Below are 13,330 nucleotides of genomic sequence, written 5' to 3' on the forward strand. Positions count from 1 at the left end.
GAATTTCTGGTGCAACATATAAGTAGAGGCTCTTCCTAAGTGCACCAACTTGATAAAGATCATTATAGACATAGTTCAAAATGGCCATGAACTGCATTATGATATCCATTCGTTTAATCTGCGGGATGTATTTGGATTTGCCTGTTGTTCCAGTTGTCCTGATGTATGACGTTGGCTGACCGTGAATGAGGACGTCTCTCTCACCTTCCATCATTCGATCAACGTAGCTCCGGAAGTGTTCATAGTTTGTGATAGGATGTTGTCTGCGAAATTGTTCAAGTGAATTTATCTCCATGAGACGGTGCTTGCGCCCGTACTCAGTGGCTCCATTCCGCTTGATTATTTCCCGCAAGAGGCGCTCTTGATGGTACATTGGATTCTTGCAGTGATCAAAAAGCTTATTCAGTTCTCTCTTTCCAAAAAAATGTCATTAACAAGCTTATAATGAAGTGAGCTGTCACAGTCGTTAAGCTTTGACGATGTGTTGGTTGTTGGATAAGAATCCAGAAATAAAGAAATGCTGTAAGTAGAAGACATAGGCCAAGAGTTCCTATAGGGAGATAAGACAAATATAAAATGAAAGTACTACAGTGCACTCCCGTTATAACGAAATGCTCGGGACCGGCAGTTTTCTTTCGTTATAACGAAATTTCGTTATAACCGAGCAAAGACAATATATAACGAAAACAAGGAAACCACGCATTCTGTTTGCTGAATACTCATCATACACTGGAAAGATATGTGAAATGGGATGGGATTATTGTATGACAATATTAAACGCAGGTTCCCCTCAGAAACTGTGTGTGACACACGGAGCGAACACACAGTGATGTAAAGCGTTCGCCCATGCAGAGACGCTATAAATGCTTGTTCTGCGACGTATTTCGAAAGCAATTCGCATTTCGTTATAACGGAGCACAATTCTTTTGTTTTTCTTTGTCAGTGGCGCTCGAAAAAGACTTCGTTATATCGAACATTTCGCTATAACCGTGTTCGTTACAAGCGAATTTTGTACCATAGACTTTGATGGTGATAATTTTGGGACCAGAAGTTTTACTTCGTTATAACGAAATTTCGTTATAACCGTGTTCGTTATAACGGGAGTGCACTGTATTTGCAAATAAACATGGAATTGTGTGAAAGAAACTTTCCGATTCGTTAACAACAGTGATTAATGAGACATCATTACTAATGAGATAACTATGAGCAAACATCTTCGGACATGGAGATATGGACACTCACGAAGGAGGAATGTCTTAAAGTAAAACATCATTTCGGTAAAGTATTAGCAGTTGCCGTGATTCTCACAGTAAATATTGATAGGTTTTTGAAAGATTTATGTTTTGAAAGATCACTTTAATCGACAGATTGTCTATGAAAGTATTCAAGTGGTTTGACAATCGTTCATTTAAAGTAGCACAATATAGAGCGGAAACTGCTAAAAGAACAGGTTTGTCGCTCTTGCTATTTTACATTTTATATTCCGCTTCATTTTTGAAGGACAATCACCCTCTGAGTACTCCACGTCTAAATTACTATGTGGACTGCTGGAAATTACCAGATATGAGACGAAGCCACAGCCTCGGTGAATTAGACAGAGCAGTCCAGAAGAGTAGTCCGGATAGGAGAAATAAAGAGGTGCTCAGTACTCTCAGACGATTGTAAAGAGAATAGGACGCCATGATGTTGTGATGTCTTGTAATGTGACTACTTCAACCGAAGGAACCTGAACTAAGGCCAACACAAGAAAGAATGCAGAGTCACTTGGAGTGAAGTGAACATTTGATACTCAGAGTCTATCAATACAGATCTCATTTTACTCGAACTTCGAAATTAAACATTTCTTCGGTCACACACATCACTAGCCAATTGGAGATATAGTCTGACATGATAGATTGCAAAGTCCAGTTTACTTTTCACTGTCACGTCGAAAGATCCATTTACCTGTACTAATGTATTGCAAGTTCACCTCCTATGCATTTTGTAAACTGTTATCTGTAGGAAGTACAAAGCAAACTTGGGGGTCGTTTGGGTCTCCTGGGGCAAGGTGTGTACCTGCATAATTATCTTTCACTGTCAATAATACCAACCAAGTTTGTAGAAGAAAAAAAATAGTTACTATTATAAATGCTCTCCGCAAAAATAAAAAGAAGAGAAGAAAAATGTTGAAACTTGCCCACTGTTATTCACGCATAGACATTATAAATACGCTCCGCAAAAAAAAGAAGAAGAAGATAACAAATTTGAAACTTGCCCATTATTATTCACGCATGGACAGGTGCTACCCCTGAATCTGGCAAAAAAAATAAATGGATAAAAAATACGCAAAGCAAAATAAAACAAAACTTGAAGTACACGCATTTACTCAGAGCATTTTCAGGTGTTATTGAAGAATATTCGTACTTGAGATCCTCTCTGGGCTTTTATTTGTAGACTCTTGGACCACATTCGGTGCTCCAGGAGGGAAGGGATTGTTCGTGGTGCTCACATGATGATGTAATCCCTTTTCGCTCTCTTTTTGTATTTATTGAAATGTTTATACAATGTGTAAACATACCAAAGATTACAGTGCAAAATCATGGGGCATACATGCACATACATGTACAATCATACATTTTGTGATATCAAACACGTATATACCTACCAATCACAAAGCATATCAACAAAAGAAAATCTTATATTTGTGTAAAATAACTATTATTCCAATAATGGGCATTAATCTACAAAGGACACGGACCATTTTTCAAGGTGGGTTCCCAACTTCCCTCTCTTTTGGGCTATCAAGTACTCTGTTTTTTACTTACATTTTGCCAAGACTACAAAATGTTCAAAAACTAAGAAAGTTTATATATGCAGCTGGCCTCATGCAATATATCAATACCGCCAAACTTTTTTTTTTTTTACTTTGGAAATGCTTGTTCAAAGTGTTATAGATAAATTTGAATCATTGCGATAAAGCCTATGTATTTACTCAATTCTATTTTTTAAATAATATATGTACATTATTCGTAATAAAAAACAAATGCTGTATTTTAATTTGATATTTCTTCCATGATTAATGCGCTCTGGAACACCTGTATGAAGTGCGATATAACTGTTATTCAGCATTATTTTTATTATTACTATTATAGGCCCCCCTCAAATAAAAAGAAAATCTGCTCAAAAACTATTTTGACATATGAAGAGTTTGGAACCACGTACACTTGTATATTCAGCCCTAGTCCTGTCTCTATCTGTTTATTATCATGTTTCATGTAATATATATATATATATATATATATATATATATATATTTATAATGTGAGAGATAGTTCCCTGGGTCCCGAACGTGCGCGGTGCCGCATCGTTGGTTGCATATATATTGAAAGAAATTGGACTGTGGCGGGACGTTGCTCTCGATCTTAGTCTCCCTTTTATTTGTCAAACTTTCGGCTATATATAAATAAATATATATATATATATATATATATATATATATATATATATATATGTATATATATAGTATATTGTCCCGTAGGTACGGATCCAAAAGGGTATACAGCCAATGTATGTTCACTCGTGTATAGGCTACATAGACATGTATACCAATATTATAAGGATCGGTCACAAATGCCATGACGAACTGCTACGAACGCCGTACGAACGATTTGTAGACAATTTCGTACGATCTTCTTAAGAAGGCCGTACGAAACCAGAGTTCGTAGACCGTTCGTAGACCGTTCGTAGGTTCGTAGCCTGGTCGATGGTCTTGTCCACGATTTTTTTTTTTTTTAACTTCGTACGAAACCCTCTCTTCGCAAGGCGGTCGTACGAACGTCGTGCGAACATTTTAAGAACAACGCAAGATTTTGTAGGGTTGAGAGACAATTCTAGAAGCCTTAAATCCTTACGATGATTGTCAGAACGCCTTAAGTCGTTCATAGAGGGCTCTTACGTCTTTCGTAAGAATGCCCTACGAACGGAGATTCGTACGACGTTCTTATACGAACAAGTTCCTACGTCGAACAACTCTTCGAGATTGTAAGGCGTTCGTAAGGGACTCATAAGTACACAATATTTGTGCAACTGTTGAGTTTTAGGGGTATAGACCCCCTAGCCAAACGTGCGAAGTTCAAATCTTCATTTTATTCTATAGGTGTTCGACCAGAAAGACCAGGTCGCATGATTGATGTCCTTGTCGCTGAGGCGATAAAGATTTAATGCAGCCTTGTCTGTATCGAAGCGTCAAAATTTGTCACAGGACATATCTACGTACGACAATATACTGCTATGGTTACCTACCATGTGCTTTTCGATAACTGGGTCTTGAGAAAGGGGATGATTTTTTAGGGACAGCTTGAATAGAGAAAGACTAAGATACACATATTATGTTTACAAGATATTGTTTTACTGTTACAGGAGTGGTTCACATCATAGAAAGACAGACCGGACGACCAGTCTGAACATGACACACAGTGTGAATTCCAATTTACAAGTATTTATTAAAAATATTGATGCCCGCTGTTCTTCACACCAGTAGAGCTTAGGCCCTTATATGTACAGCATATTCATTTCAAATCCAAGTATAGAGTTGTTTGAAAAGTTACAACGGTCCTGTGTTTCTTGAGAAATGAGCTCATACATAAGTTCTTCTTATATGATTATACAAAGATACCAATGGTGTGAGCACCAGACAGTATATTGCAGTGGCCTTACTCAAATTTAGCCACTCAGATTGACATGTTATAAAACTTAATCTTAACCACAATGAATACGCCGAACACCACTAAATGACATATTAATATGCTGAGATTCTAGGTAAATGACCAGTATGCATTATCTAGTGATCGAATCTTCACGAGCGTTTTAATATATGGTATCCTTTAAATATGCTTCCCATAAAATCACAAGTGATCTATGTTGCATTAATTGGCTATTACCAAAACTGCAAGTGACTTTTGTATAGACACATGTAAGTTCCATATCACAAACTTCATCAGTTACACGACATCAAGTATTTTGTTTTCATGTAGCTTTGAAATAATTTCTAATTTGGGATTGTTTAAAACATGAAATAATTATTAATATCTTTATCATACCTTGCATTTAAAAAAGAAAGCAATACGCAAGGCACGACCGCGCGTACGTCGCATATTGAAGCTCGATCACGTTTGCTTGTTCGCACTATGTACTCCCTCCAGTCATACTAATCACGTATAAACGCATAAAGCTAGACACGATTATAAAGTACCCTTGGTTTGGTAATTGTGTTATAAACAAGGGAACGTTGGCCTTTGGACCTACTCTTTTAAATATTGTAGGTATCTTCATTAGGAAATCTTATAATTTACATTTAATTTACGAGACAAACCTGTCAATCGCAGGGCCAGCGACACACTCTGAAATTCGTGTAGGATAATGCATGCCCAGATCTCCTCCTGAATGAGACTTTGCTCGGAATAATGTAACGTACTGTATGTGTGCACAGAAATATGATACCTCGAACCCGGTCCAGTGGTATAGAGGTTGACTCCGTTCACCCATGATACTCGCGATGTTGTAACACAAAACCACCAACAACAAGCACAACGCACTCGTGTGCTATACTATCAAATCAAGCGACATAAAAAACGAAAAAGAAATCAATGCAATGAATGAGTGCGAACAAACGGGTATTCACTGAAATCAGGCTGATCATTCAAGTTGACACTGTAACTTCCTGTGCTGTCAAGCTGGCATTGTAGTGTCAGAGTTTTATGAAATGCAGTTTTACTAAGATAGCAGTCGGCATTTCGACAAGAGAAGTTCAACATCGTCGTGTGCTATTATAGCAACCTCATACCTTCATTGAGGAAGTCTTTTCATCAGACAAACGACGTAAAATCGCGAAGTCCAAAGTCTAATTTGTGAAATAGCTTTGGAATCTACTATCTAAAAAAAAAAAATCGAGTGAAAACATTCACTCTTTTAAGAGTGAATTTTGAGTGAAAATGTTCATTTTCACTCATTTTGGAGTGACCTCCGGGATCACTCGAAGATTTTGGAGTGATCCCTGAGGTCACTCCAAAACGAGTGAAAATGAACATTTTCACTCGACATTCACTCCAATTTCACTCTAAATTCACTCTTCTTTGTATTCACTCTTTTAAGAGTGAATATTTTCACTCGATTTTTTTTGAGAGAGTACCCTCCTAAAGGCATTGTATAAGTTATGCTTAACTTATATGATATCAAATGAATACTCAAACCACCACACCAGTGGCGTATCTAGGGAAAACGGCGCCCGGGGCAAGCGCGAAAATTGCGCCCCTAATTTCTGAAAAAGACTAGTGTTCAACCCCAACCCCATCCCGGTAGAAACTTTAAGCAAAGTTCACATGATATGCTTTTCAAGCCCTTAAAAGGGGTCTTTTGAGGGTGATTTAAATGTAATGAATTTTTTTATAAATTTCGGCGAGCGAGCGCAGCGAGCGAGCCGAAAATTTTTGTATTTCAGCTGACAAAACATGGAATTCTTGTCATTTTTTGCTTATCAAATCGTACAATTCTAATCAAGATAGTGACGGCCTTATAGATAACGATTTATCTATACCAACAAACTGAGTACTTTAAAAAATATTCTAAACCAGAGGAGCAGTTCATGAAGCATTTTGTCCGACAACTTGTCGCACAAAATTAGTACTTTCAGCCAATCAGAAGCAAGGATTTCAGTAGCTTTTAACAGTTTGTCAGACGAAATATCTGACAAATTGCTTCATGAAATGCCCCCCCCCCCCCATGTACGCGCGAGTGAGCCGAAATTTGTATATTTCCGCGTCATCATCACGTTTTGTACTTATCTCCTTTTTAATTTTGATAAATTTTGGCGAGTGAGAGCAGCGAGCGAGCCGAAAATTTTTGTATTTCAGCTTACAAAACATGGAACTCTTGTCATATTTTGCTTATCAAATCTTACAATTCTAATCAAGATACAATGTATAGTGACGGCCTTATAGATAACTATTTTTACCAACAAACTGAAGACTTGAAAAAATACTCTAAATTAGTACGAGCGAGTGAGGCGAAATTTGTATATTTCCGCGTCATCATCATCACGTTTTGTTCTTATCTTGTTTGATTTTTTGATAAATTTTGGCGAGCGAGCGCAGAGAGCGAGCCGAAAATTTTTGTATTTCAGCTTACAAAACATGGAACTCTTGTCATTTTTTTGCTTATCAAATCTTACAATTCTAATCAAGACACAATGTATAGTGACGGCCTTATTTTTTGGCGCCCCCCCCTCCCCGTATGTTCGGAACCGTTGGCGCCTTCTTTTGATCCAATTGGCGATCGCTTCAGAACGAAAGAAATTGCAGTCGCTGCTCAGTGAAACATTTTGTCTGCTAAATATAAAATGACATGTGTGAACACAATAGACATTGTCATTTTGTTGGCTTCATCATCAAATTTTGTTCTTACCTTCTTCTTCTATATAAAATTTAGAGAGCGAGCGCAGCGAGCGAGCCGAAAATTGTATTTCAGCTTACATAGAATTCTTGTGTGAACACAATAAACATTGTCATTTTGTCCGAGTCATCGTTATGTTTTGTTTTTATCTTTTTTTTGATTTGGTTTTCTGCCCCCCCCCCCCCCCCCATCCGGTGAGTTTCTTCTTCTTCTTCTTCTTCTTCTTCTTTTCTTTTTTTTTCTTCGTTTTTCTTTTTTTTCCTTCTTCGTTTTTTTTTTGCGCCCCCAAGGAGTGGCGCCCGGGGCACGTGCCCCCCTTGCCCCCCCCCCCCCTAGATACGCCACTGCACCACACCTTAGATTTATCCTTCTCTGTGCGATATGCAGTACGTCGCTGCTGTTTTGAAAAAAAAATGCAGTTGACTTGAGAACGGTCTCCTTATCCTCTATCGTCACTTCCACTCCCCCGCAGCCTCTTGCCCACATGTTTAGTTGACATATATTCATAATCTTTATATCTAGCAGTATTATATCACATATTATAGAGGCCCACAACGTCATGCTCAGTAAGCACGAGAGTTGTTGTTATTATTTTAAAGAACGAAAGAAGAGAGAGAGAAAATGGGGCCCTATACAAATAATTTGCCCCAGACAGCACTAACATAAAACAAACATTACAAATCTTAAAGAGATTTATAATGACAAGCACGAAAACTTGTAAAGTGAATAGGACGTCCCAATGATAATGATCTGCCAGCGTTATCACTTTAATCGAAGGAACCACTTGGTCTACTTAAGCACACACAAAAAAAAGAAAACAGGTCTACGCACTTGAAGTGAACTTTTAAACTTTACATATACTCCATCTCTAGATGCAGTTCCTACTTCACTTGAACTTTGAAATTAAACATTTTCTTTGATCACTTGTCACTAGTCAATCAGAGAAACCACAGTCTAGACACACACACACACACACACACACACAACGCGTATTATATTCTCGCCCGTTCTAGGACTCCTGCTCGAACTGCAAAAATAACCACACACAAACACAAATATATGTGAAGAGTTTGTTCACAAAAAAAAAAAAACCGATAAGTCCATTTTTGAAGATTTTGAAGTACGGTCTCTATCATATAGTACAAAATAATACCTTTAAAATGATATATTGGTCACTTCATGTAAAGGTACATTTTTGAAGTTATGGTCAAAAGAAGCAAAAAAAAATCTTATCATTAATTGTCTTTATTTTTCTTGACCTTTAATCGCAAATATCTCCATTTGACAAATACGGACTTATCGGTTTTTGCGAACAAACTCTTCATGTGTTTGTATATCATCATTATTAATGTATAATGTTAACTGGATAATTGCGTCACCTAACTGAGTACGTTGACCCGGAGTACATTACTTGGTCATCTTGGTCATCTTTTCGAGCTGTGCTGAGAACATCGAGTATTTATAATCAAATTTGGCTAATATTCACTGACACTGACTAACATGACTTTATCAAAAGCTTAGAATCTTTGATGCCAAAACTGAACTACTGTGAAGAACTACATAAGTACTCAATACTATACGAAATGTTGTTGTTGTTGTTTTAGATAGAAAGAAGTAAAAAAGAGAGAAGATGGGACCCTATTAACAAAAGTGTCCCAGGCAATACTGACATGAAATCACGTAATAAATCTTAAACACATCATGCATTATTATTTGATACACAGTATAATGTCTCCACGAGAGAGCTCATAATACACGAAATATACGAAATGATTTGTGTCACATACACCTGTACCAAAAACTAGACTGTACACTTTATACTTTCATCTACCAACAAATGATACCAAGCTTTTGAATTCTTCAGACTCAGAATTACACTTACCCCTGTGTTATATACATTCAATTGTAAAGTTTAACAAAAATACTTTCAGGGTTCACTGTTTGCTCAGCCCCCCCCCCTTCCCCTTGCTGTTGTCCTTTTCACTCTTTCCCTTTCTTTATCCCTCTGGTGTTCCTTATCTTCTTTGATGTTGCCTCCCTATTCATCCTTTTCCTACATTGGTTGCCCCCTTGATCCTCTTGATGAGCACTGACCCTCCTCTTCCTTTTGTCTGTCCACTCTCCTCTGCCCTTTGTCTGTCCACCCTCCTGCTCTAATCCCCCCTCTCTTTACCTGTTGGGCTCCTTGCCCATGAACTCCCACCCTCTCCTTTGTTTTCTTTGTTCTGTGTACCCAGCCTGTCCCTGTCTGTTCTTGTGTGAAGTCCTTATATGTGAGTGCTTTCCCTGCTTGTTTGTCATTTTGCCTCTGACGAAGATTCTGCTAGGATCGAAAGCTCAGGCCCCTTTTGACTCCAAAAATACTTTCACAGTACTCTGATATGGAATGTCTGTATGTGTGCGTGTGTCTGTGTGTAGGTGTGTAGAGTAGGTAGTTGGTGTCTGGACCTTCTTTCTGGGGACCTTTTTCCGCAAGCATTTGTTTCCCTTTATCTTAATTTCAAATGTAAATAGAATATTAAGTCTACTTTTATTTAAGTGTATTCAGTGACTTTAATTGTTATCCAAAATGTATTCTGTACCAACAGGATTATCAATTTTTTGTTTACGTAATACTATTGTTGGATCTGTAGATATAGTTACTGACACAATTTTCTGCTGATCTCACACCTCTCGCAAGTTTATTCACCTTTGAGGCAGCACTAAGGAAACTGTTCTTTTGTGAAGTTAACAGAGATCTTGTCAACACAAAATTTCAGCATCAAACATGTTGGAGTTTGTACACAAGGAAAAAGTCAGGAGAGAGAAAGAACATTATGAAATATTATGGTGATCAACTTTATTGATTTGATTTGATTTGATTGGATTTATTTTTGTTACATCAGATATGATTGTGTACAAGTCATTGAAGACAAACAGTAAATTGACACATATTTTTAGTACAAAACAATACAAGCACAAACAGCTTAGGGAACTTAAACAGAAGGAACTCCCAAATAAGCCGAGGCTTGAAGTTGTGGAGACCCTATACTTGGCTACTCTGGATAGAATAAGGGATAGATAGAGGGGTGGGGGAGGGTAGGGTAAAGGGAAAATTACAGAGTGTATATGTACCACTCCAACTACTTTACAATAATAGTAATGATAACAAATGAGACTGCTATTAAAGTTAACACGTTTAGGGGCCTTTGCTGTAGTAATGATCGAGTATGCACACATACATGCGTCATTACATATTTATATACATTTGATTATAACACATAACAATAAAACAAAAATCAAAATGTTATCCTGGGGATTACTGCTTAAGGAGGTGAGGTTTTACAGCCTTCTTAAATGAATACATAGTGGTCATGTTTTTAATTTCGGTGGGAAGGGAATTCCAAGTGTCAGGGCCGGAGTGTCTGATAGAATAATGCGCGAGTGCAGTTTTGGGGTTAAATAAATGCAAATTTGTGGATTGTCTGGTAGGATAAGAGTGAATCTCTGAATTTGACAGAAATATTCTGTTAAATATTGGACGCAAGAGGTTTGACTTCAGGCAAAACATAAATACAGCTTTTTGGAGAAAGTTTATGTCATTTACCTTAAGGGATTTAAGCTGGAAAAACAATCGGTCGGTGTGATCTCGAGAGCGTGCTCGACTGCACACTCGAATTGCTTTGTTCTGCAGGAGAACTATACGGTCTGTGTTACATTTGTAGGTTGCCCAAATAATGTTGCAATACGATATATGGCAGGATCAACCCGCAAAGCTTATTCTCAAACAAATTTAGAACTGAGAGACTCATAGATTTTATAGCAACCTAGACCCCGTTTACAGTGCGGGGCTGGGCCGAGCCACGGCCGAGCCCGGCCTCAATTGCGGGGCCGAGCCCCGCAATTTAGTCCGTCTACAGTGCCGGGCTCGGCCCGGGCTTTTAATTCAAACCTTTCAATATTTTGTAGTACTTAGTAGTGGCGCTCTGCTTGTACACAAACGCAATTTGGTATAGTCTGGTTTCCAGACCCTTTGCCAACTGGACTCCGCGGAAGTCGCCGCCTTTGCCGAAGGAAAAATCCTTTGCAGGACAAAAACCACCTTAAACTATACTAGTTTTCGACATTGAGGGCGTTAATATCCTCAATAGCGAAATGGTACGGACAGAGGGTCTGGAAGCCAGACTAAATTTGGTATCGCATTTGGCTCAGTTTGCGTTCACACTGAGAAAATGCCGGGCTCGGCCGCGGCCGAGACCACCTCCAGAGCGTGGCCAAATGCGCGGTCAATTTTTGCCCCGCATTTGGCCTTTGCGCGTTTACACTGAAATGAAGGCCGGCCTCGGCCGCGGCCGAGCCTGGCCTTTTCGCTCACTGTAAACGGTATCCTAGAATGTTCACAAGATAACTACAAGAATTTTATGGTTTAATTGGCACAAAAGAAATCTGTTTTGAATGATTTAGAGTTCGCGAGTAACAATTCACACTGTGATGTATTACCAAGGGTGTGCTTTCATGCAGACTGGTTTCAACTTGCAGATCTGTAGATATAATTCTGTGTTAATCAGCATTGAATCAGTTTTGATATTAGTTTTAATGGTTTGTCATCGGTAATGATTATGAGTAATCCATACTACGCTTGTGATTACGTGAGCTTCCCAACGCAAATGCATCAACAGGCTTATTAATGAATCAATGGCAGTCATAATATATCAAAACAAGACATTTCAGGGACACGTATCTTTTAACCACAGCGCTTACATAACCTTAGTTTTACACGCTGACGTAGCCACAAACAGAACATTTTGGAGATCGTTTTGCGAAAGAAGAAAGACCTGAAATAATTGTAAATATTTTCAATTTCACAAACACTAAAAGAAAGCTGTGCAGAATAACATTTCATGCCAACGTGACATATACATGTATTGCTAGCTATACGACAATGAGATGATTAATGAATCGTCAAACAACTTAGACTACACAGACTTCATGGTATCTTTAGCATATCATCAGAAGAATCGATTGCTATGGTCCCAATCTAGTAACATGAGCGCTATGATATGAATGGAAATAGCAACGCCGCTATGTAATGTGGTATCAGCGTGTTGGTTCTATCAACAAAAGGAGGGTATGGAATGAATAAACACATGAAGATTATTTGTATCTACAACACAGCACATAGAGGCATTCTTAAATTTCACTCTCACAGTTTGTGAAAGAGTGGCATGTCGGCAACAAGAGACGTAGTAATTGAATATGAATATGTCTACTCCACTGTCTCATGATTTCTTGCAAACACATGAGGGGAAAAAGTCTAACAAAATTGTTTGGTTTGGGGGCCTCCATTGTGCATCCTGTCCTTTTGTGTATGTCATCACAATGACAATAATAACTAAAGTGATAACTGCCAAGTTTGACCATGCATTCAAAATAGAAGATAGAAATAATATATCCGGGTCCCGAATTCGTCCCGGGCAAAATATTTGTTTTGATAGTACACTTTTTTTGACATGACTAATGTATTTTGTCAGAGCATTTATGGCTTTAAAGAAGATATACTAAGGATTCTCTGATTCTGTAGATGTCCCAACAACGAGGGATGTGCTGTGATATCCATATAAACAAATTTATAATCACTTTGTCACCCTAGCAATGTTTGGCCCACGTGCCACGTTTGGTGACAAATTTGACCATGCGATTTCAAGAACTGGGCCGATGGCAACATTCTGGATGTTGACGCAAACAAATTTGAAGATGCAACGTATACTTACAGCATTTTAACCCTGTCAGTTCTGGTTTATAGAGAGAGAATCGTCAGAAAATCTCGGTAATACAGGTTCCGGGTCCCCTGCGGAACCCCAAATGGGAGATGGTGTCCATTCGTACAAATATTATTCTATCACCTTGGCAATAATACCTTCCAATT

Source organism: Diadema antillarum, unplaced genomic scaffold (genome assembly GCF_040938485.1).
Source record: "Diadema antillarum isolate AM-2024a unplaced genomic scaffold, OU_Dant_1.0 scf00000081, whole genome shotgun sequence".
In the NCBI taxonomy this organism is placed as follows: domain Eukaryota; kingdom Metazoa; phylum Echinodermata; class Echinoidea; order Diadematoida; family Diadematidae; genus Diadema; species Diadema antillarum.